The sequence below is a fragment of the Atractosteus spatula genome, chromosome 4 (assembly GCF_055471065.1).
Source record: "Atractosteus spatula isolate fAtrSpa1 chromosome 4, fAtrSpa1.hap1, whole genome shotgun sequence".
Classification (NCBI taxonomy): domain Eukaryota; kingdom Metazoa; phylum Chordata; class Actinopteri; order Semionotiformes; family Lepisosteidae; genus Atractosteus; species Atractosteus spatula.
In genome coordinates this window covers 58,475,361-58,500,037 of record NC_142709.1, presented here as the reverse complement: position 1 = coordinate 58,500,037, position 24,677 = coordinate 58,475,361, and the positions used below count along the sequence as shown (strand labels likewise).

The following is a 24,677-nucleotide window of genomic DNA, read 5'->3' as shown; positions in this document are numbered from 1 at the left end:
TCAAAAATGCAGGAAACTGTTCAGGTGCTTATTAAAAATAAAGAAAATCAAAACTTTTGGGACTGCTTTTGTCAAGGATGTGAGCTGTACACCATATGCAAGCAATGGATATTGCATTTTATGGAGAATGTACAGTATGTTGTTTATATAGTTTGAACAGGACAAACTAGTTTTCAACATATTTTTTGCATATGATTTCTAAGTATATAAGTACTTTTTAATTAATTGCAATTGAGATGTGTGACTTGCAGCTAGTCAATATTACTCTAGGTTTCTTGGCAACAGCTGTTGCCACAATGACATAATACTATATGTCATTGTTGTGGGATTTTTATTCCATTTTTAAGTTCTCTTCACATTTAGATGCATCGTTTTACTGCCTTTTACATATAGTTTTAATATTTTTTAACACATGACCCCAAAAGACTAATGTGCACAAATTTTAAATCCACTTAGTAGGCTGTTGCCATTTAAAAAGAATGAGCTTGTGTGTTATCTTGATCCACTTAGTCACAATATTACAGTAGGTGTGTGTTCTTTGCCATGGGGAACGGCAGAGCACATAAAGTAATTCGTTTTTTGCTTTCATGTCATTTCTTTTTCTACTAGGCTTACAAGTGTAGTGCACAATAAGAAAACAGTAACAGTGGAATACAAGGGAAAGCAGATGTGATTGATGTCTAAATAATTCTGTTGATATATTGCTATCTTGTCATAAATGATCAGCAAACTACACTCATTTTGTTTCTTCTTTCTTTAAATCTCTTACTTTTAAAGCACTATTATAGGGTTACTTCTTTCAACTAGAGGCCCTTTATTTTAGAAAATAACTTTATATGATATTATAGCACTTAATGTAAGTCTGAGATATTACCACATGTTTGGCTTTCACTCAGGAATTTTCACCCCTTTTCCTTAGCATCTGTTCAGCTGTTTTCCCCTGTGGGTCCAGTAAACTAGCAATTGCAGACCTCATAGCAACCCCCATTGAGCAGGGGTCCTCTGGGCAAATGTCTAACTCTACAGAAGAATAAAGGGAGAGCCCTCTCACAAAGAATGGAATTCTGTCAGATTGAAATTGGTAGGAATGAGGACTTGCACAGTAACTTCATGCATTGTCAGAGCCATTTGCCATTTTTCACACTAAATGACACACAGCAACTCGTAACATTGATTAGCAGTTAGCAGTGATTGTAGACGTGTTGCTAGTCACTGTGGAAAGATGGACTTGCACACCTTCCTCTGAAACACACTCTGTCGAGAGCTTTCACACTTCGAAATCCCACAGTAACTACAGCAGGGTTACTGTCACCTGCAACATTGTCAATTTACAGTTTCCCATCAAGCCAATGATATCCTGAGCAGTTTTGAACCCACCAAACCACCCTCTTCCCTTTATTCACCCTATTGTGTTCCTCCTGAGGAAACAGTGGCTGCTGTTGACTAATGAGAGAGCCCAGATTCAAACCAGTGATGAAGGGGCTACCAGACTCAACATTGGCACTAAAAGTTGGGATCTATCATATTTTTCTCTTTATCTGTAAATGTTGCTTTCTCAAACAATAGCTGCAATCAAGTTGTGCCAGGTGTTAAAGTTATTATGAGACAAAATAATTGTTCTTCTTTTATCGTGGTCCTGTGAGAATATCTGCATTCCTCATGCTGTTATTTATAATGTGAGTACTCTTAGTCCTCAAACAGCTGAATATCTGATATCTGAACCACAGCAGTGTTGTTTTATTTTTTGTTTGATGTTATTTTATGCCCATGCTCACATTCTCAGCTCCTTTTCTATTCTGTTTGGAGGTTACCGTGCTGTGCTACAGGAATAACCTAATAAATAAAAGATGGCATACAAGAAATTTGTTCAAAAGAAACAAACCTAAATGAGAGTAGAATCTCATGATTAACTGTCACTGGCTGGCTGTGGTTGACATGTGCTTTGTCATCATAGAAGAATTCACTTAGCTCTCCAAAGTGAAAGAAAATCAGAAAAGAACTAAGAATACTTTATTTTCTATTGGGGCATGGCTTCATGCAAATACAAAGTGTGCAAAACAAAAATTAAAAACTGTTAATTTCAAACCTGGCTGTTTAATGAACCCCCTTTAATTGACCAACCAAAAAGACATGATTATTCATAAGAAGTCATTATCTAGCATGCTTGCATAAATTATTTCCTTACGTGAATGATGTTAAAGTACAGTAGATTTCTTACAAAAAACATGGACAAAACTACTTGAACAGAGATTTTACAAGTTTGACAAATGTTATTTTCAGTACTTCATTTTATTCATATTTATTGAGATGCCTAACCTGGAATTTAAAAAAATAAACTCCAGGCTTAAAAAGGAAATGTACCTGTCTTTCTGCTCCTAACACTTTATAAGAACAAAAAGGTATCACACGGGACTCATTATTGCATGTCTTTGAAAAAAGGTAGCTCACTGTAAAACGCCAAGCTCTGATTGTGGATTAAAGCATCTAACGTGCTGAGAGGTATTGAGTTGAAAATGCAACACCAGTGAGCTCTCTTTGATTGACTACTTCTCTTTGAGCCAGGTATTTATCTCATGCCCAGTCTCACTCCTGAGTAGCCTGGGGGAGCAGAGTGTTTTACATTACAGGGTACAGTGTCTACTTTGGGCTTCTCCTTGACTGGACACATTTATCCTGTGCTTCTGTTACCATGTATAAAGTGAAGAGTTTTCCTGTTTTAAAAATGTTGTTTTTTCCAAGTTTGCATGACTACAGTACAGTATGTGTACCACAGTTTGGCTATTTGCTGTCTACTATGCCTGCCTAAAAAATAGTTATTACAATTGGTACATCATGGCTATTTTTAAATTAAAACGGGGTTGCCTGATTACAGGAAGCTCAACTATTTTTCTAGCTGTGTTTTTTAAAGAAATCACTTGGATGAAGTGATTACTTCACTATACTTCACTATTTTGCTTTATAAATGTATTATTATTATTATTAAAGAAATATATCTAGAGGCTGTAATTTTGCATATTACACAAGTGCAGAAATAGCAAACAGTTGAGAGGATTACATACTGTATACCCATCTATTATCTATCTAAGTGTTTAGATCAAGGGTGGAATACTACATCTTCTGATTTTTGATCCAGCTGTGTTATTAATCACGGGCTGATTGATTTAAGTTTTTCTATTTGGGGCATATTTGTAAATAAGCATTAGTTCTTTCATAGTTCTTTAAAAGGCCAAATTGGATTTGTAATCGGTATTAAGCCAATAAAAGTTTCAGAGTTTCAGAATTGCCTTAATCTGGGTGTATACTGGGTTATACTGAAATATAACCTTTAACTGCACCTCTGCAGAATGGAAAAAGCTCATTGTGGGAGTGTCTGATACAGTGTCTTTCCTGCCTGTGTCTGTTCATCATAGGTCGCAAACTAGTGCAAACTGTTAACTTAGAAATAATAGCAAGTAGAGGTGATGCTGTGTAATGTCAGTGTCAGTGTAGTTCAGGACCCTATGCAGACGATATAATCTGGAAGTAAGTGGAGAAGGACATTAGGGGAAGGTACTGTACAGCAGGATTGGATGGATTGACAGACTGGGGGTGACGGCAGTGAACCAGTGCTCAGGGGGCGTAGCGAAGGCAACTAGTCCAGGGAAGTCCAAAACAGGAAATCTGGGGTGCAGTCCAAAGTCCAAAAACCGGGTGATCCATCCAAGACACGACAGGGTTAAAATCTGGAATGGGATCCGGAACAGGAACAAGAAGTTAAAAAAGAGTAATGAGGCCAGGCGCTCTGAGCCCCAGACTCAGACGGTCAGGACGCTGTGAGGAAGCCTATGCTGTTGGGTCTCTCCAGGACCTGCTGGTAGGCAGTCCATCTTCCAATGCTGAGCCAGGGTTAGCGTGAACACCAGGCTTAAATAATGAGACACAAAAAACAGGGGGCAGGTGCACATTATCAACTAAATACGAAAGGGTTGGAGCACCCTTAAGAGGAGGGATCCCGATCGTGACAGTCAGATATTTTGAACACATACAGATGCAGCCATTCAAAACGAGCGGGGTACGCTGCAGAAAACTGCAGCAGCAAGTTAAATAAAAGCCCATAGCAATTACTGTAAGTGTTCAAGTAGAACTAAAGATTTAGAGGTGAGCTGGAATGAAAGCATGCAAACACAGTGTGTCTCCAAGACCAGAGTTGTGAAGCAGATGTATCTACAGTAGAGGCAGTCATTTTGTGTTGTACGCAAGTGCAGTGAAAGCAAACATTTACTCCCGTTTTAAGAAAGAAGGAAGCTATTTAAGTTGCAATAGCCAGCTACTAGGCAAGGAACCTGTTTGAACAATGAAGTAATCAGTGTGCAATGGAATGAAAAAAGGTTCACTAAAAATACAGTGTCGTGCTTCATCAGCCCAGAGACATGCAAAGGTAAGAATATCTTGAACTTCATATTATCAATGAAACAAATAGCCACAGACTCTAGTCCTGGAGCTACATCTAACCTGTAAAGGCGCTATCTGGGGGAGTAGGTTGAGGCCTGTAGTCCATACAGAGCTGGGCGCAGTCTGTGCTTTGTCGATAGCCATTATCCAATTGCAATATTGCACCTTTACATCAGTCAAGTCAGCAAGGAAACTGTCCTGCCAGGTACCTCTGAGCTTATAGTGCGGTCTGTGAATCCTGTCTCAGTTCTTTATTCTGTGCTACTTATGGCTTGTACTATGAACAGAGACGGATACTGTAGCTAAAAGGTGTAGATTTCAGAGAATGCAGGAATGTTGCATTTATCTCTCTAAGAGGGCTACAGAGGTGCTAGGGGTGAGCTGAAATGACTGCAATTTATACAGGTTCTTTCCAAAAGGACATAAATGAAGGGATCAAATCCATTGCCTAGATGGCTTAATGAATTCAGAAAAATATAAACCCTGTTTAATGAACTGCAAGTACAGGTAAAAATGAGTGTTGGAAGGGCCAAGAGAGTTAGAAAGACTAGCAAGTCTTACATCACGTACATTTACAGTTATAGAAACAATAATGAGAACTAAAGCAAATAAGATTCTAGGAAAATAAGATTCTTAGAGTCAGTGCAATGTGGAGTTAGAAGAGGTCTTGTTTTGCTTATTTAAGTTCTTTGGACAGGCAGCAGCAGTAAGGGACACAAACTAAGCATGCTTAAATAGAAAAAATAGAAAAATAGTAGGAGGCCATACAAACTACTCTGCTCATTTTCTCGTTAGTACCTTATGAAACCTCTAGCTCTTTTCTGAAAGATCTAGCTAATCTGCTTCAGCAGCATTAACGGGTACTGTAGCTTGTGCCAGTGACTTTCTAGTTGAGCTGACAAGTACAGTATCAATACACCTAAGATAGTTGGACTTATTTTAAGTCTCTCACTAATGTATTTTTACATCAGTACTGTACAAATTACTCTGTAGCTCCAAAACTATTGAATGTCTCTGTGACTTTCTCCTTGAATTCAATTTAAACCAAAGCCAAAAAGCAACACTCTGTGCCCCGTGTTTATTGTCACAGTGTGAACCAGGTTATAATGATTAGAATAACAAGGGGAACCACAGGGCATGAAGAAGCAGCAGTGGATTAGCACAACACCCATGAGAGAGCTGGTTACAGACAAGGAATAATGAGAACACTTCAGATGTTAAAGAGACCTGGTCACGTATTGTGCTAGAAGGGGAGAATGAAATGATCTGTGAACGGATCTTTTTTCTATCGTAAACCCGTGTGTGAAGCAAAAAAAAAACCGCATTGATCTGGTGTTTTCGAATAATCCACCCAGAGTGAGAAAAACAGAGGTGAGAGATCCACCAGGCAATCATAAGAGGCTCTATGCCTTGAAATCTATTTTCAAACAGTATCAATAGAGTCTAAAACAAAGTTTAACAGCTCATAGTTTACAGACTATGAAGGAATGAGAATTTTAAAGAAGCAGAAGTAGAGAATGAGCAGAGCATTGATGCCAGCAGTTTAAAAAGCCTGACGGGCAGAACAGGTTCTTCCCAAAAGGACATAAATGAAAGGATAAAATCCCTAATAATTCAAATGGCTTAATTAATTCAGAAGAATTTAGACCATGTTTAATTAACTGCAAGCACAGGTACAAGTGAGTGTTAGAAGGGCCAAGAGAATTATAAATTAATATTTCAGTGGAAGATAACAGAGTTTCTTCATTATTATATCAACAATAGAAAAGCAAACCATGAAGTGTCAGTATCAGAGATGCTTTGTGGAAAACTGTTAGATGATGAAAAGGAAAAAGCTGATATGACTGTTTCACTCAGGTCTTCACGAACAAATGAGTCAACAACATGCCTCATCCCGAGGAAAGACAAAGTTCTGTCATAAGTAGAAATAGCATAGAGGCGTGAACATACAGTACCAGTACTTGAAGAGCTTAAGACAGATCTCCAGGTCCAGATGGCTTTCTTCCATTTAAAAAAGGAAACAAGGCATTATTCATAGGTCCATAGCAAAACCCTTTCAGCACTCAAGACAGGTGCAGTTACCATTGTTGTATAATTGCTAATGTTGTAGCATATGGGTAACGAAACTGAAGCTACAGTAGTAATTGCAGACTAATAAGTCTTACATCTAGTACATTTACAGTTTTAGAAACAATAATGAGAACTAATGGAAATAAGATTCTAGGAAAATAGGATTCTAAGGGTCAGTGTAATGTGGATTTAGAACAGGTCTTGTTTTACTTGAGTTCTTTGAACAGGCAGCAACAGTGATGGACACAAACTAAGCACGTGATATTACAAATTTAGATTTTCAGTAGGAATTTTCTTCATAAAATATTAATTCTCACAATACCTGTTTTTGGAATTAAAGGAAATGTACAAAATTGGATTACGAACTGGTTAATTACAGATAATGCTCAGACTCGGGTTGATGTAATTAATGAAGTACTATGGGGATCTGTATTAGGAAAACTGCTCTTTCAAATTCATTTCAGTAATCTAGATTCTGGCAAATAATGTGTACAAGTAAAATTTTCAAATGATACAGTACCAAATTAAGAGGATTAGCAAACACTGTAAAATTAGATTTAACTAGAAACCAAGAGTGGGCATACATCTTGCAGATAATGTTTAATACAGACAAGTGGAGAGTGTTACACACATGTAGCAAAACCATAATATTCAAATATTAAATGTCAAACACTGAGTTTGAAGAAGTAGCTTATGAAAAAGACTTAGGTATTCTTGTCTGCACATCAGGTCTGATTTCTAAAAATATATTCTACAGCGTGTATTTAGCAACTGAAAAGACTGTTTTGTCTCTTTCACTGGAAAAAATACAGAGTGGCATTGAAAATGTCGCAGATAAAGTTCAAAACCATTTGTTGAGCTGAATTCCCAAACACAGGCCATATAGCCACACACGAACAGCATATGGTGTGTTCAGATTTCTGGAAGGACTTTAAGGGCTCCAGTATCCCACAAATCAGACAACACTGAAATCCTGACAGTGAAAACCAATGTCTCTGAGGGCTTGCTTTTGCAACATCACATACTGGCTATGCAGTGTCACAGCCAGGTCTTTTTGTTTTCATGGCTGCAGTCTGCAACACGACACACACGACAGATAGCTCTGTTTCGCGTTTTAATGCACTGAACTAGCCAACAACGAGGGTGGTTCCTACTGCTTTCTTCAGTATTAGTATTTACATTGACAAGCTTGGCATGAGCATCACTCTGTATACCTACAGTAGAACAGAATGTTAAAGGAGTGCCCTCATTGAAAAAGACACAACCTGCATTTTTAGATTCTCAGCTTTTTAGTTGGTAATGCATGAATTCCCTGTAACAGCACTGCTGCTTTTAAAAATACTCAGAAAAAATATAATTCTTAAGTGCTTTTTTTCTCTACATTGTGGAAGTAGTTTCTTTTTAACATTCTTCCCTAGTTTTTTACAATCATTTATCTGTATTTAGATATAAATTGATGCATACAGAAAGATTATATATCTACAGAGCTTTTTGTATAACAAAAAATGTGTTTTTTAGGTTTATAAAACTTGTGTCTAACCTTGGGGCAAAACTTTACCCATACAAAAATTATCAGGGTAATAGAACTCTTGATTAAAAAGTCCCTTGTGTTCTAAATGATTTCTGTTTTTATTCTCTTTTCGCCTGGCTTTAGTGTGTGATGTTTGAGTTACATTGCATTAGTTTAGACTTTCAGGCAGATCCACTGATTATTTCCACTGATTCTTTCAGAAAACTTATATACAGCACATACTGTAGACAATTTTTACTCTCAGCTCTGGATTTTTGGGCCCAAGTCAGCTTTAGGACAGATTATTTTTTGCTCCCACCTGAAAATGTTTTCGTCTCAAGCTTTTCAGTGCCTAAATGGCACGGTGCACCGCTCTGTAATTGTATCCCAAAACTGAGTCAGTCTGATCAAAAGTTGCAACCAAAATTTATAGATTCTAATACATGGGCAACAGCTTTTCACATTCAATGTGTTTGGATGGGGGAACATGTCAAAATCCGATACCGGAGGAATTCACACTCGAAACTTTTAACCCAAAACTGTCGGTGGGATCAAAAACTGCAAGCAAATATTATAGAATCTAATACTGTACATTTGGAACAGCTTTTATCAATGCTTTTGATTACACATTGAAAGTGTTTGGTTGGGGGAACATGTCAAAATCGGATGCAAGAGGAATTCACATATCGATTGCAAAACTGCTCAGTTGACACCCCAGCTAGGGTTAGGGTTAACATTCACTCTCTACTTAAACAATTTTTAAGCTCAGCCCTGGATTTTGGGACCTAAGGCAGCTTCTGGACAGGTGAATGTGTACTGTAGTTAACTAAATGTTGCTACTTTTTTATCACTTCCCTCAACATCAGTTAAGGTGGATTCTTCGACTCCCCACAATATATAGAGAATAATATAGAGATATAACCCTCCTTCATTCACCTGTAAGTTACTTAGGTTTTTATATTTGGGAAAGCCTGGACTGCATGCCTCATTCTTATTGATACCATTTATATATCTAGAGAATAACTGCAGAACAGTGGCCTTTTCAGCAGCACAAAGCGTAATTACTGATTATTCATTACCGAGTCATCTCTTATCAAACTGCTGAAAGCCCTGCAGTCTAAGTTATTATGGAGAAAAATAAAATAGCCTTTTCTGTATCAGAGGCAAGCTAATCCTCCTGGACTGTGCCTTTATGGGGAGGATTTTTACACTGTAAACACTTTGCTGTTTTTACTCAGTAGTTGTCTTTGTCTATTTATAAACAAGAATATTCGTTAAAACTGAAGAAAAAATGTACTTGTTAAAATATTTGTCTTCTGTTCTACTTTATGCTGCTCGGAGAGACAGCTTCCTCCTGACAAACTTCAGAAACTTTTTTGAAGGAGAACTTTTTTTTTCACGGCTCTCTTTGCTGCGGTGGCTGTGATGATCAGATTTCCATGGAAACACAAAAGGCAGTATTAAAAAAAAGAGTTGAAAAGTACTGGGGGCATGAACAGCACCTTGAAGAAGGCAATTATTTGGATTTCAGCCGGAGAAGAGTGGCCTCAGTTAAGCTTCCATTTGTTTCTCTTTTTAGTGAATTTTGTGAATTTGACTTTCAATGTTGGATTGCTTTCATGTGGAATGTGTTTAGTTCAATTTCTTTATTTCAGACAGTCGGACTTTGCCCAGATCACCTTGTTTCACTTTTGGTAGCAGCTGCATAATTAACAGGGTCAGTGTGCATTCTCCTATCTGCATGGACAGATGGTTTGGCGTCTAGTCATGTTATCTCTTTCCTTCATGCCTCAGTAGCTCTTTTGCATTGCATAACGTGATGATATACCAGTTCCAACACAGTACCTTTTAGACCAAGCAACATAGTGGTATCCTTTGGACGTAGTAACTTCAGGCTGTAAAAGCTCTGACAAGCACATCATCTGCCCCTAGGAAAATCGTTCAGTTCTAACTAGTAAATTAATCAGTAATAAATCAGTAAATTTCTGATTCACTCTGAAGGATACCTGCAGTACTCGTTTATTGCTTTTTTCCCCTTTATAGCTTCTTCAGTATCTCTCTGATCTGTTTCCTTCTTGCTGTCATCAAGTGTGGAGGGTGTGATTTAGGCAGGGATTGGGTGGTGTCATACACCTTCTGCTTCTTTATAATCATCTTGACCAAGCCCCAAGGGATATTCAAGAAATTCAGTACCCATCCCCACACAATCTCTGCCTTTCCACAATTTTATCTCTGCTTTGAAATACACTTCCAGACAGAGGAACCCTCCACAAACTAGTGATTTTATCCTGAAATCATTAAAATCACTACAGATTAACACAGGTGGAAGCCAATTAACTTGGTGTATGATTTTGAAGGCAATTGATTACACCTGAGGTAATTATGGATTGCTCTTACAAGAGGGGGGTGGACTCTTATCCAACCAAGCTACTATTTAAATTTGTATTGCCTTTACTTTTTTAAACATTCTAGAATATTTTTTACTTTGAGGCTGTTGGACATGAGGTGTAGATAAATGTGAAAATATATTTTAATGCTTTAATGCACTTTGAATTCCAAGCTATAAGGCAACAAAAGGTGAACATTTTGAAATGGGCTTTTTATTGGCCCTGTAAAACACCATAAATGCACTGACAGACAAGGATCAACTTATGATGCTCTTGAAGAAGATCTTGACTTTGCACATGTTTTTAACTCTTTTTTTGTCCATATTTTTTCACATTTGACCACTAACTCTCATTGTCTAATACAAGGCTAACCAGTCCTAGTCCTAGAAAGTCACAATTCAGCAAATGTTACAAGTTAGCCTGAAATTATTCATTTGTAACAATTAGAACACATGTGAGTTTTAATCAATTTAGTAAATTGATCAAATCATTTAAGTCAGGGATGACAAGCTGTGGTAATTAGAGCTGCAGAACATTGGAATTTCACTTTAAATAATCTGTAAACAACTTGACCATATAAATCACTGGTTTAAGGGTCAAAACAAAAGTAATACAAGTTTAGAACAATGATATTTCCTCCCAGTCGTAGAGGACCACAGTCATTTACAATTGTCAATGAGGAAAAACCTGGATGCAGTGGTAATAAAGGCCAATTAAGTGAAACTTTGATTCAAATCAAATCATCAAGAAAACCAGAAAGCTCTACAAAACCAGGAGAAGATATCAGCGGTTGTAATGTGATGATTTGAGGGTGATCTATAAAACGTGTGGATTGCATTTGGTTGGCCATCCCTGGTCTACTGTTTTTTTTTTTTACTTTCACATTGTGTCTAGCGCTAAATCTCTGCATTTTACAACTGAACATCTTTTCACAAGTCCTAAATACAAACTACATATTTTGCACTACACCCAAACATCTACATACAAACTACAGCACTGCACATTCAAACGGCTCTTACAAATTCCAGATGCAATGTGTTTATTTACACAACCAGGTGTAGCAATTAAAGCTGGAGAGCAAGACAAACCATTGGTTATAACAACGGAAATAATGCAAAAACATACAATACAAATGAAAAATAAATATGAAAAACAGGAACCCTTGTTTGAAAAGGTCACAATCACTGGATTCCCTCAAATGTATAAGGTGTTTACATTTCATTTTGGCTACTTGGAAAAACTGGTTTCCAGAAATTTTGGAAAGCCATGCATCAAAAAAGCAATTTATGATTCTGGTCGCTTTGATATAGTGAAAAGCACTGTAGCTTGAGGGATGTGCTGTGTAGGTTAATGAGTTTTTCAAAGCTATTTTGTTCAATAATATCTTTCATATTTGAACATGAAAATTATGAAAATTAACTACATTTTTTAGTCTGCCACAGTGGGTTTCATAATCCCATATAGAAACTCTCTGTTTATGAGGAGAACTTATAGCAGCAATAACTTAAAATTGTTATTTATTATTCAAATCATTATTATGTTATTTGGCTTTGCTGAAGCTTGGATTGTTATTTATCCTTCAGGCTGCTGATATTTTATAGTGCTAATAATACTATGAACCTCCAGTATTTCTATTTCATCGAAGCATTTTGCTTTCTGTGCATTCTGCATTCTGTTTCTGCCTCAATTTATCATTTAATCAATTTGTGCAAACATTGATTCAGTAGAGCGCAGGTAGGTCAGTTCAACAATAAGTCACAAAAGAAGTTAATATCAATTATCAAAAAGTCAGTATCGATTACAATTATGTAAGAATTAATGTACTCTATTATTTTTTGCTATTATCTGCAGTACGCTTCGGTCAGTGCAGTTTATCTCATCTTGTGGTATTCATTTGTTTGAAAAATAATACTTGCAACCCCGTTATTATTTCCCAACCATCTAAATAGTCCACTGTGGATAGTAAATTAGTTCTAAATTTAAAGGCTGCACTATCTAGCTTTTATAAAGCCTTGCTTAACAAGCCTGTGTATCCTCAGTAAGCACTTTGCCATTTATTATTGTGAACTGTGGTAAACACCTGTAACTTTTAACAAAGCTGATGTTGTTCATTTTATGATTACAACTCCGAGACAGATATGTACAGTAATCTAGGAAACGGCATAAGAACTAAAAGGTGGTTAAAGGATTAATTCAGTGATGACCTCTTTATCCTGGTGACTACTAACTTCTTAAGAAAAATATGATTTTGTGAGTTGCTGATGCTTTCAGTGAGTTGTGTGGTTGCTTTCATTCAGATACAGTACATTTTACAGAATCATCCATGTATTTAAGTGGGAGCGCTTGATAAGGCCAAAGTGCTTTTTTTTAGCAGTATTTTTTTTTAAGTGGCACTGCATGCTAACAGGCTGTGTAACCAAGATAGCAAATTTACAGATAAGTACTTTTCTTTAGCTGTACTGCATGTACTGTATGCTTGATAATCTGATATTTAGAGAGTACTGGCATCAGGGGACTTTTATTCTTAGTTTATTGCTAGGGTACTGACATACTGAAAAACATGCTTTCTATGAAAAGCTGGAGATATCTAACAATGTTTGCGATTTTGTAAGTATGCACTTCTTAAAATGAGAGTGAAAAAAAATTAAGAAGTCTTCCAAAGTTGGGGGGGTGGAGGTGGGTTAAAAAAAAGTATGCACTTCTTTGTGACTCTCTAGTGTCCGTAAGCTGTTAAAACTTTCCAGGATGATTTCAAAGTATAAAGCCATCTTGGTTTTCTTTGTAATTGAAAACGTTACTATCCACTATTCAGTGGAATAGAGTCAGAGATGGCGCTATACATGGAAAAAAGGTTTTCTTGTTTGTTTAACTTCTTAATGGTTGTGAAAGACTACATGGGGACAAAAACATAAACCTGGATTTCTTCTCATATAAATGCTTAGATCCCTGGCCTGGGTACATATTAATTATGAAGACAATGTTTTTTTTTAATAAAAAATATTGCCATATGATGTTAAAACTGCATTCAATGTTCAAACATTTGTGTACTCAAAATTCGAAAGGATTTAAAGTAAAATAAAAGGGGAGAGAAACCAAAGAAAATCTGCAAAGGGGATACACATAGAGTAGAAACAAAAAAAGAACCGCAGGGAAAAAATTAAACATCAAAGGACCGTGTAATTAAGTGCTTATATTTAAATGCCAGGAGTATAAGGAATGCTGCAAGAAATACAAACCACTGTATTGGATTATAATGTGTGTGAAATAGCAGAAACATAGTTAATAGAGAGTGATGGTGAAGAATACAACATTAGTGGATACACAATGTTCCAGTGAGACAGGAAAGAGGAGAGTTGGTGATGAGGCACTATACATCAAGAAGAGCATTCAGACACAAGTACCTTAATCTTGTTGAATCTGGGATCTCAGAATCTATATGGGACATAAATTCAAAAGACATAGTGTTAGCAGTATGCTGTGTGCAAATTCAGCTATCAATTAGAATGCAGACTTAAATGAGGAAATCACAAATATATGTATAAAGGAATAAATTGTTATCATGGGAGATTGGATTATAATTTTCCTTGCACAGATTGGGATTAATCACTGGCACCAATGGAGTTTGATGTCAAACAACTGTTTTTGTTAGTAAACTAGTCAAGGTCACCGTTGATATCAGAATATTGGGATTAACAAACACTGCAGAAGCTGCAAAAGAAATGCAGAAACTATGGATCTTAAGATTTAAGATTGAGCTAACACCTGACAGATTAAATTTAACAAGTATTACATGAATATAGCTAAATAATAACTATAAAATGTGAAACAGAGAATCAAGAAGCTATGAAAGAGACTGAGGTGATTATGTTGACACATCATTTTCTTCTAGACTATGCAGGGAACCAATAAGAAAGTAAAACAGAAATTTAGTATATATAGTTAAAAGTTTAGAAGTTAGATCACGGGGAGTAATATTTGTGCAGGCAGAAGTAAAGTTTTATCTAGTATGTTATGTACAATTTGAATCACCCTGTTACAAAAGATATTGCTGCTCTGGAATCAGTTTAGAGTAGACTACCCAGACACATTCTCAGGAAGGAATAGCTCCATAAATAATTATTAGGGGAGATTAGCATATGAGGCGTAGAGCCACTGTTAATATTTTGTTTTAATATCCTCTAGATGTTTGCTTCTCTATCAGCTATCTCTGAGGCCACTAATGTAGCTGATCCTGTATATTGAAATTGAACGTGTTTTGTGAGAGTATCTATACAGTCCACAGAATTAATTTTGCAAGGTGGTGTGGTTAAGTCCGTGGTAGCCTATTGGCAGAATAGTTCTACTGAGTCTAAGCTTTCTACAGTGAGGGTTAAAATGACATTATTCAAGTATTCAAAACCCTCAAGGCCATTGAGATAACCCATTGGACCTCTTCAGAAAACAATAGTGAAACACTACAGGGAAGTGTATTTATACCCAAGATCAGGAGCTCCTTTTTTTTAAATAGTCTGGAAGAAACTACCCAGCATGTTGCCAAAGCCAGTACCCTGGCTGCTTTCAAGAAATGTCTGGATGAGATCCTTATTTCGCATACCTCTTTGAAACAAGTAGCTCTCACCCACGGCTCTACAGCTTAAGCAATAAAAAGGAACACAGAAGGTTTGGAGCTGGAGGAAAGGAAATTAAAAGTCTTCTGAGAATTTTGATTTCAAATGATGTTCATCACCTAGATTTTTATTTTTTTCTGTCAGGTTTCTGTCTTGGTAGGCGCCTTAATTTGAGCTCTTCTGTTTTTACATATAAAATCTCGATACTTTCATTTTTTTAAATGTGTTTTATACATAAAATTGGCTCCTAACAGAGGAGGAAAAGAAGGGCTGCAGGGCTCCAGAGACCCTGACAGTGAAATGAGGAAGAGTGTGAGGATATTTTTTTTAAATAGAATGAGGAATTTGTACAAAAAAATACAAAAACAAGTAATGGAGAGCTTCAGTAGATAGGTAAATTATTGTCAAATAAATTCATACATATATTAGGGTTTTGAAAACAATGGTACTTCTGTTGACAAATTTGCTTTTTTATTGCAAAATGGGATTTTACAATAATATTGTGCTTTTTTAAATCTGTTCAGGGCTGGTCTAATAAACATTTTAGGACCCAATAAGCTTTTTGAAACTAATTCAGATTACTGGAAATAAAGGGAAGACTTTTATTATCTGACCTTTTATCTGAAATATTTGGCATGATTCTGAGGATGAGGTTTCCATTGATTAGGAGTCTTTGAAAGAACAATGTCAGAAAACTAGAAAGCAGATAAACCTAGCACAAGGCTTTAGAAGCATTTCAAGGTGTTTCAAGATAGTGTAGCTCTGCATTGTTAATGTTTTTTTCCCTCACAAGAAACATTCCTCTCTTACTTCAGAAAGGGGCTTATAATAGCACTTCTCTCCTTTCATTGTCAGTTTCCCTTAAAGTGATGTTCCACTTGCAAATAAAATCCACAGTGTTTTTTGGTAGTCTCTGTGACTCGTTCATTTGTTCTGTGTGAGGTATCTTTATAAACCTTCCACTCATTCCATTCCCTTATTCATTAGTGCTTTTATTACGCCTGTTTATATTTTTGGACATATTAATTTCTCCCATTTTTAAGATCTGATTCTATTTGCCATTTGGCTCCAAGCATTTCTTGTACCTTCACCCTGCATGAACTGCGAAACTGTGGTAACTCTTAGTGCCAACTGTTTTTTTTTTTCCTTTTTGGTTGTGTAATTTCACTCTACTGACTCTTTTTCTGTAGAATCCTTATAAATTAATAACAAATGTGCATCTCTGGAAAGAAAGAGAACAAACCCATTTGCTAAATGCCTGAATTGCGTGCAGTGTCGAAACAAGCATCTGGGTTTTTTAACCACGAGGAGTGTGTGCACCTGGCACACTGGCTCCTCCTCTGACACCGACACTCTTAACAGAAGAGCTTCTTAAATTAACACTATTAATCAGAGCGACATTGTGATGTCTGAGAAGGAGATTTTTATTTATAAACACAAGACAGAAAATCCAAAGATTTAGAAGAAGAAGGTCATATCGAATAAACTGCTGTTTGGGACGGGAGACCTCTGTTGATCACCTTACCAACAGGCTCTCCTTTAGAAACAAAATAATATTTTTTGACCAAATCAACCATATTTGTTTGCATCTTCATGCCATCTGTTTTGTCCTCAAACATTACTTTTACTGTACTTGCTCTGTGTAATCTCTAATTGACTTTGTGAGAGTGATTTTGTATATGTTAATGTCTCAGCTAGCAAACAACGCAAGGTCATTCTTCCAAATTTTGTAAGTGAGTCTTGAGAAGCACAGCATGAGTGCCGTTGGTTTCAGAGATGTTCACCTTCACCCCGTTTCCACGTCTCTCATCTTAGGAATAAAAATCTCTCATTTCTGAGCAGCAGAAGATCTACTCTGCTTATTTTCTTGCATGTTATGGGAACACAATTTGTGGCAATGTACTAAACAGTGAAATACTATATTATACTATACAGTATAATCAATTTCTTTAGGACTTAAGAAGGCTACATTTTCCATCAAATATCTTTGTGTAAAGGCATTGTACTAAGAACCCTCAGACAACATCACTCCAAGTTACAGCAGTCACTACACATAAAAGCTTCTGAATATTATTTCTTTTTATATCATATAGTCCTATGTGTGTTTAAGATATTCTCATTTAAGAAACTCATTTTGTCTCATTGCTTTTCCTGTATAAAGGTGAAATTGAGCTGCCATAATGAATTACCAAATTAAACTTGTCTCTTGGTAACCACTGGATTTTATCAAAAGGTTAAAGTTCCTTGTATGTCTTCAGTGACACCATTGTGTCTCCATAACAGATGGGGGTGGCATTAGATGCATCTAAAATAGCTGCATTTTATTACTGCTGCATTTCACACAAGAAGAAAGGAAAACATGAGAAATCACAGTGAAATTCTTAAGTGCTAATAAAATCCAGCATGAATGCCTTTCACTTGAATGCAATTCAGCAGCAATTAAAAGCCACTCTTTAGAGACTGAGCCAGAAGATGTTAGAGCATTTTGCCAAGTATGTAGCTTTCCACTTGAACTTGTTAATACACAAATATATACGGTTGCCATGCAAGTATCTTCATACAGTCTTATTATTGGATAAAGATTTTTAAAATAGTCCTTTATCTTTCTAGAAATTCCAATGTATTTAATTTAGACAAATATAAAACACCATTCAATTTGAAAGACAAGGTTTCTAAGTGGAGAATTTAGTTATTTCAATTCAGTTATCAAACTTTTTCAGTATCACTGCTGTCGATGGCCTTCAAATCAGAAATAGCAGTCCACCTCTGAACCATTCTTTATTTTTCTTAAGCAATATTTGTTTTTTTTCCTATAGTCTTCAGTATATTCCACAAATGCACACCTAGATTAGAAGTAGCCAAAATCAGCCTAATTAGCAGACTTGGAACTGCTGATATACAGTATACTTGGATAATTTTCCTTTACTCTCAAGCTTAATAATGGTTACAGGCTGTATTACTGAATAAATGAATCAGTTTATTCAGCATCAATAGCTCACTTCACATAATAACAATAGCCACAACAGCCTGTGCTTTCCTCTCCTTTAGTAACAAATGTCAATAATGAAGGTTGCTCTTTACATGAACTATATTGACCTTTTTATCTTTAATTTCCCCCTGACATCTAAACCTTCTAACATTTTTTTTGTTATTAGGAAATCAAAGATTTGGACTTGGAAAATCTTCAGGCTGCAGGCTCCAAAAATACAGGGCAAACAAAACTGGATTGTTTTACTCTAATTTGTGCTTCAATTTTCCCTTATTCAGTGTGATTCCCCTGTCTCTAGTCTGATTCATCTTTTTTCTTATGCAGGGTTTAATTTGGTTGCTGTTTCTGGCTATTGATTTCATTTGTTATGGCAAGAAATAAACAGCTTTAGGTTTGAAACGTAAGTCTCATATTAACCATCACCCAGCTCTATAAATACATTCTATTGAGAATCTTGGTTTGTTAAAAATCTATCAGTAAGGGACTTCAAATTACAGTAGACAAATATATTTGGACTGATTCTCTGTGCTTTTGTAATATTTTTGTATTGGTATCAACATTTTGCAACTGCATATTGCATTTGAGCATAAGTCAGCAGTAGTCAAGAAAAACAATCACAGTTTCTGAATTTCATTATATCATCCATATATTCATTAATCTCACGTATCACCAAACTACTGCAGTTTCCCCATGAAGTCCAACTTCCTGAAGAGCAGTCTGTCCATTGATTCTTTGTGTGCTTTAGCAACCAGGAATACAATGTCTCACGGGCAATGAAAACTAATTGGCAGGCCTGTCTGTGGACATCTGCTCTTCTGCGTACAGTCTAGAATCACATACAGAAAGTTTCTGACTCCTCTTTGGTTTAAACTTGGCTCTGACTCCAGCCTTATGCATTGGCCAGAGAATGTTGGAGGTCAGCGAAAGAGGAGCAGATGGACCTGATTTGTTTTTAAAGCCCAGTGGGGCATGCACCTCAGACAGGCAGGTTAGCCTTGAGCAAAGCAGTGATCCCAGCCCTTAAACAGTGCATGAAATCAATTTAATATCTCCAGTTCTTAATAATTAATGTGTATCTTTAATTTTTTATCGGCTGTGTATCAGATAGTTGATGCACTGGTTAAGAGGTCAAGAAGGAACAGAAAGGTGCTGGTAAGTGCTACAAGACACAGGGCTGAGAATTCAAGTAACAAACAGAGCTGAGTCACTGGTTGTTCCCCAGAGATGAAGTTCCTTGCCTTGGGCTCAGGGGACAAACGATTGTACAACTTCCTGGGGATTAAAAAGAATATTATAGGTGTGGTTAATTTGATCTGACTTTCATGTGAAAAAAATTACCTTTATTGTCTCTGACTGAGAGGTGTCAGGTTCATTTACCAGCTGGACATCCATGATGCTTTACTGTTGGCAAATTAGCTATGAAAGATAGAAATAAATATAGAAAAGGTAGCTGAATTAGTCAAAACATTCTGCCTCATTATATCTGTTTACTGTGTAGCACAGAAGTCAGAAAAGAATGGGACTGTAAAATGGGGCTGAATGTTACTATGTTTTTGCTTCAACTATTACAGTAGGTGCCATTTAAATGCAAACAAAGAAAACTGACTATGTAAGGTTTAAAATTATTAGAATATCGTGGTGTTACTTACCATTGTAATTTTATTTAAAAATAGCATTCAAAATGATAATCTGACACATTTTTTTCAAACAGTAGTGAAAACCAACATACAGTACTGTATCTAGGACAGTGTTATGTTTTCATGTGTAAAAAATGTTTTTCCCATGCAGGTTTCTAAGCTTGTAGATATTGAACTATGATAAAGCAGTTAAACTGTTGTTCCTTACATTCATCAATGAGGACTTAAGCATATATTGTAGACTAGTGTCTGGTGCTTTGGTGATTATTCATAAACAAAAACTGCCTAGCTTAGAAAAGTCATTGGCTGAATCTGAAATGTATTTTTTTTTCATTACCCCACCCCGATATTCTGCTCATCCCAATCTGTTCTACCGCACCTTTTTCATAACTCCTTTCACTGCATTTAGCAAATGTTTGATCTTAGAGAATGGGCTGATTTGATTTGATATATTCCCATTGTGGCTCTTTCAGGGGTCTTCGGGGGTTGGTATAATTGTAAAAGTAAATCTATTTTTTTCACTCCCATTGAAGTAACACAATTGTATCACAATGGACATTACAGAAGAAATGCAAGTTGCTGCAGCGCAGAAGCATGACTGATACAGTATCGCAAAATGGATGGCACACATATAAAGGAAACTACCAACTTCTGCATTTTTAAGGTTCAAGACAACTGTAATAGCAAATGAAGGTTATACAGTATGCAAGAGAATGACAAGTTATGATGGTTATTGGACTGAGCACAGCGCAACAAAAATAATGTCTTATTTAAGCAAAGAACTTTTATACGGCTTACATGGTTCTGTGCAAACATCGGTGCTGTAAAGTTAAGGTGTAACAGTGTCATGTTAAACACCTTGTTGTTATAAGGTCTTTTGCTAGTGTTGATTTGCCTTTCATGCAGGCTCTGGTGCTTTGAGATGTCTGTTCACACCCACAGTTCCAATACGTGGTGCTCCAGTGGTGCCGTCACTTGGCTTCAGCAGGTTAACGCCTACTAGATGCTGAGGTTGTTGCAGAGTTTAAAAGGGGGGAGTACAATAGAGCAATACAATAAGCAATATGTGACAACAGGCTTTAACAGTAGCGTCACTCCCCTTAGTTGTCTACAAAGCATTCAATACCCAATGTAAGGGTACTGATCTTTTGAAAGAATACATTTCATATTTGATTTATACCAATACAGTTTTTTTTAACAAAGCTTTGACTCAAAACAGCAGGGTTTGGCTTCTACAGTATGTTGGTGACTTTAAGCCTCCAGGGTTTACCCTGCCTTGACAACATGGAAAGGTAAACAGTTATAGATAGATAGATACTTTATTGATCCCGTGAGGGAAATTGCAGTGCAACAGCAGCTTAACACACACAACACAGCCACAGTGTAACGAATTATATAATAATAGTACAATACATACAATACAATACAAGAGTTACTCACAGTCCGGACGCACAAGAACAAACTAGAACAGAACAGTACACAGAAAATCGTATCACACTCATATCACACATATGAATATAAATATAGATGTAACTATAGATATAAATATAAATGTATTGCACAGGTCCCTGGCATATATTGCACAAAAAGTGGTTGTAAACGGGAAAAAGAAAAAGAAAAAGAAAGAGAACAGATGTAGCAGTAGATGTGTAGATGCGTTTAGTCCAGAAACAGGTCACTGTCGATGTTGCCTCTGCCAAGACGCAAGGTGGATGCGTTGTACAGTCTTATGGCAGACGGCAAGAATGACCTCCTGTAGCGCTCCCTGTCGCACCGTGGATGAATCAGTCTATTGCTGAACGTGCTCTTCATTCCTGCCAGCCTGTCAAAGAGGGGATGGGAGAAGTTGTCCATGATGGCCTCTAGTTTGGACCTCATTCTCCTCTCAGCCACTACCTCCAAGGAGTCCAGGTCAAACCCAATGACAGAGCTTGCTCTCCTGATGAGCTTGTTCAGCCTTTTGGAATCTACTGCTCTAATCCCAGAGCCCCAGCACACCACTGCGTAGAAAATGGCACTCGCTACCACCGACTGATAGAACATGTGTAGCATCTTACTACACACATTGAAGGACCTGAGCCTCCTCAAGAAGTAGAGTCGGCTCTGTCCCTTCTTATAGATGGCCTCGATGTTCTTAGACCATTCCAGTCTATCGTCGATGTGCACTCCCAGGTACTTGTACGAGTCCACCATCTCCACGCCACTCCCATGGATGTAGACAGGAGTAGGTTTGACCTTTTTCCTCCTGAAATCTACCACCAGTTCCTTTGTCTTCGTCACATTCAGTTCCAAGTGGTTCACCCCACACCACTCCACAAAGCTGCTGACCAGTCCTCTGTACTCCTCCTCCTGCTCACCCTTGATACATCCCACAATTGCAGAGTCATCTGAGAACTTCTGCAGGTGGCATGACTTTGAGTTGTACTTAAAGTCCGAAGTATAGAGGGTGAAGAGGAATGGAGAAAGAACTGTCCCTTGAGGTGCCCCTGTGTTACTCACTACCTGTTCAGACACACAGTTCTGAAGTCTCACAGACTGTGGTCTGCCTGTCAGGTAGTCAGTGATCCACGAGGTCGTGGAGGCATCGACTTGCATCTCCTCCAGCTTCCTCCTTAGAAGTAAGGGCTGGATGGTATTGAAGGTGATTATTGTGACTTTGTCTCCTGTCTGAGGCACTCATTTCTCTGACACTCATTGTTCAAAGTTCTGACTGCTTTCCTGTTGTTAGCTGATGTCACATTTTATTTAGTGCCTTTTTTGGTAGTTTTAGAGTTTTTATTGGAAAAAAGGTGTATCAAAAGAAATGGTGTCATGCAAAGAAGGCCTTATAAGAAGGCCAGTAGGGTGAACTCATCTACACACTATGCCTTGAATGTTTTTAACCTCATCAGATTGTAATGTTGTTTCTGAGAATTCTGATTCTCATTGCACGTGAAAGCAGATTGCAAATGTGATATCTTCCTGCAAAAATAAAGGCAGCAGCTGCATTTTCTCTTCTGCTCACCAACCTAATTTAATTCTATCCTAGAATCTTATTATGTGAACCGTATAAACTGCTTTTACTCAGCAGTTATAGTGGATTTGTTCCATATGGTTTTCTCCATTTTGTTCATCTCTCTTTTTTGGATTGTTAAATCACAAAGGGGTGGGTAACAAGCTCCCATGAGGAAGCTGACAACAGGCAGAAGGCTTCTATATCGCAAAGCTCTGGTGCGCTAGTAATTACCCCTGACCCTCCAGTGAATAGAGCCTATTAGTTTCACAGCAACTTTGAGGAAAAAAAAGACACAAATAGCATGAGAGCGAAGGCAAATACTCACTCTCTGCCTGGGGTACCTTATCTCCACCATTGTGACTACCTGACACCCAAGCTGACAGGTAATGCCGGTTTCCGTCTTCTTTTCTGTAGATTCCCCCCCATAGAAACATTCTGTCCCGTTATTGACACAGCTTGTTCAAAACCAGTGTTGACATCCAGATTAAATGTAATGACCGGTTTAACACACCCTTCATAGTTTCTTCCTTTTTGCTCTCCCATTTCATGACGCAGGTGATCAGAAGGGATCCAGCAGAGAAACAGACATTGTGTATTTTTCCTTCTAAGGTGTACTGTATAATTTGTAGTTGAGCTGTGACGTGCTGTACAAGATTTGTAGAACTGCCAGTGCAGATTCCACAAGCCAGTGGCTTTGCATTGAATATTCAAGCTGTAACAGGAATGTTAAAGAATATTATTGGTTTATTTGGCTGATGCCTTTATCCAAAGCAACATACAATTGTCCCCAACTATAAAGCAGTGTATTTTTCTGGAGCAGTCTGAGTGAAGTACCCTGCTTAAGGGTACAACAGCAGTGTCCCACTGGAGAGTTGAACCCACAGCCTTCCGGTTCTGAGCCCATACCCCTAGCCACTGCTGCACACTACCTAAGTAACATGCCCACTAGGTACTGTAGGGAGACATTATTCACATTATTTTTAAGTGTGTCTGACATAACAGCTTTTGTTGGGGTTTTTATTCCAGTGTAGGATATAACAAAATATTTTGTGATTTATTTATCTGACAGAGTGCAATCTTCCTTTACAACAATTTAATTTAAAAATGCAATATACATTTGTCATAAAAACAATGCAAATTCCTTTTTGCCTGAAGGTTTAGCAGGTTTCTGAGCTGTGGTTTTAGCATGTCCTTATTCTACCTTTCAAATTTTTTGATATTTTCATTTTCACAGCAGTTGTATCTAGCAATATGTTCAAAGATTGTTGGTAATATATCTGCTCCTCATCAGCCAAAATTCCTTAATACGTCAAGCCTTAGTTTGTCATGCCATATACAGCATTTTGTTTTGATTGCTGTGATACGTAGTCTAAAATTGAACACCAAACTGCTGCTTTGTGTCCAGTCTGAACATTTTTAAACAGAAGTTGATGCTGGTCTAAATAATTCATGGCTTTCCCAGAATTTCTGTTAAACAAGCATCAGTGCTGTATAATTTGTGTGGTTTAGAATCGTATGTCATCACCCTGGTGATACAAAAAGAAAAAAAAACATGGTCTTACATACTTTCTTACACAAAGAACCTGCACACACTCAACAAGCAGTGTAGTGCATACTGAACTCCTGCCAGGGTACAATTGTCAGAAAGACACAAGATCCCGTAGTAGCTCTGCTACTACTTGTGCAGGTATCAGAGGCCAGCCTATAACTTAATATTCAGAATATCTTTCATTTATTCAGAAAGGATTTCTAGAAAAAAAAACCAAATGTGTTAGTGAATTTGCCCATTAAATCATTTACACACCATAAACCAGTAAATTCTAAGGATTTTTTTAGTCTTTTTGTTTCACATTAGTCAAATTTAACCTACATTCCAATGTTCAGTGTTTGCTTTTTTTCATGAGCTACTTGGTGACTTTTTGCTTTTTGGGGTTGGTAGTGGGACTTTATTAATCTTGTAATTAAAATTACTATGCACACGTGCTTGTATCATATGTAGACGAAGCAGTCTGTTGTGAGGTGCAAAAGTCTTACCCATCTTTGACACGATT

The 24,677-nt window shown here is 37.1% G+C and overlaps 1 protein-coding gene and 1 long non-coding RNA gene across 3 annotated transcripts in view; one reads left to right on the top strand and one right to left on the bottom strand.

Annotated features, from left to right (window-relative positions):
* The window catches only part of LOC148836690 (sodium/hydrogen exchanger 9-like), an 88,963-nt gene that overhangs the window by 48,154 nt on the left and 16,132 nt on the right, over positions 1-24,677 (top strand). The window lies entirely within an intron of this gene.
* On the bottom strand, positions 6,387-19,360 carry LOC148836691 (uncharacterized). The gene is made up of 3 exons (XR_016090981.1): positions 19,333-19,360; positions 13,800-13,830; positions 6,387-6,432 (listed from the first exon to the last, which is right to left on the bottom strand). It is a non-coding gene; the product is annotated as an uncharacterized LOC148836691 (long non-coding RNA).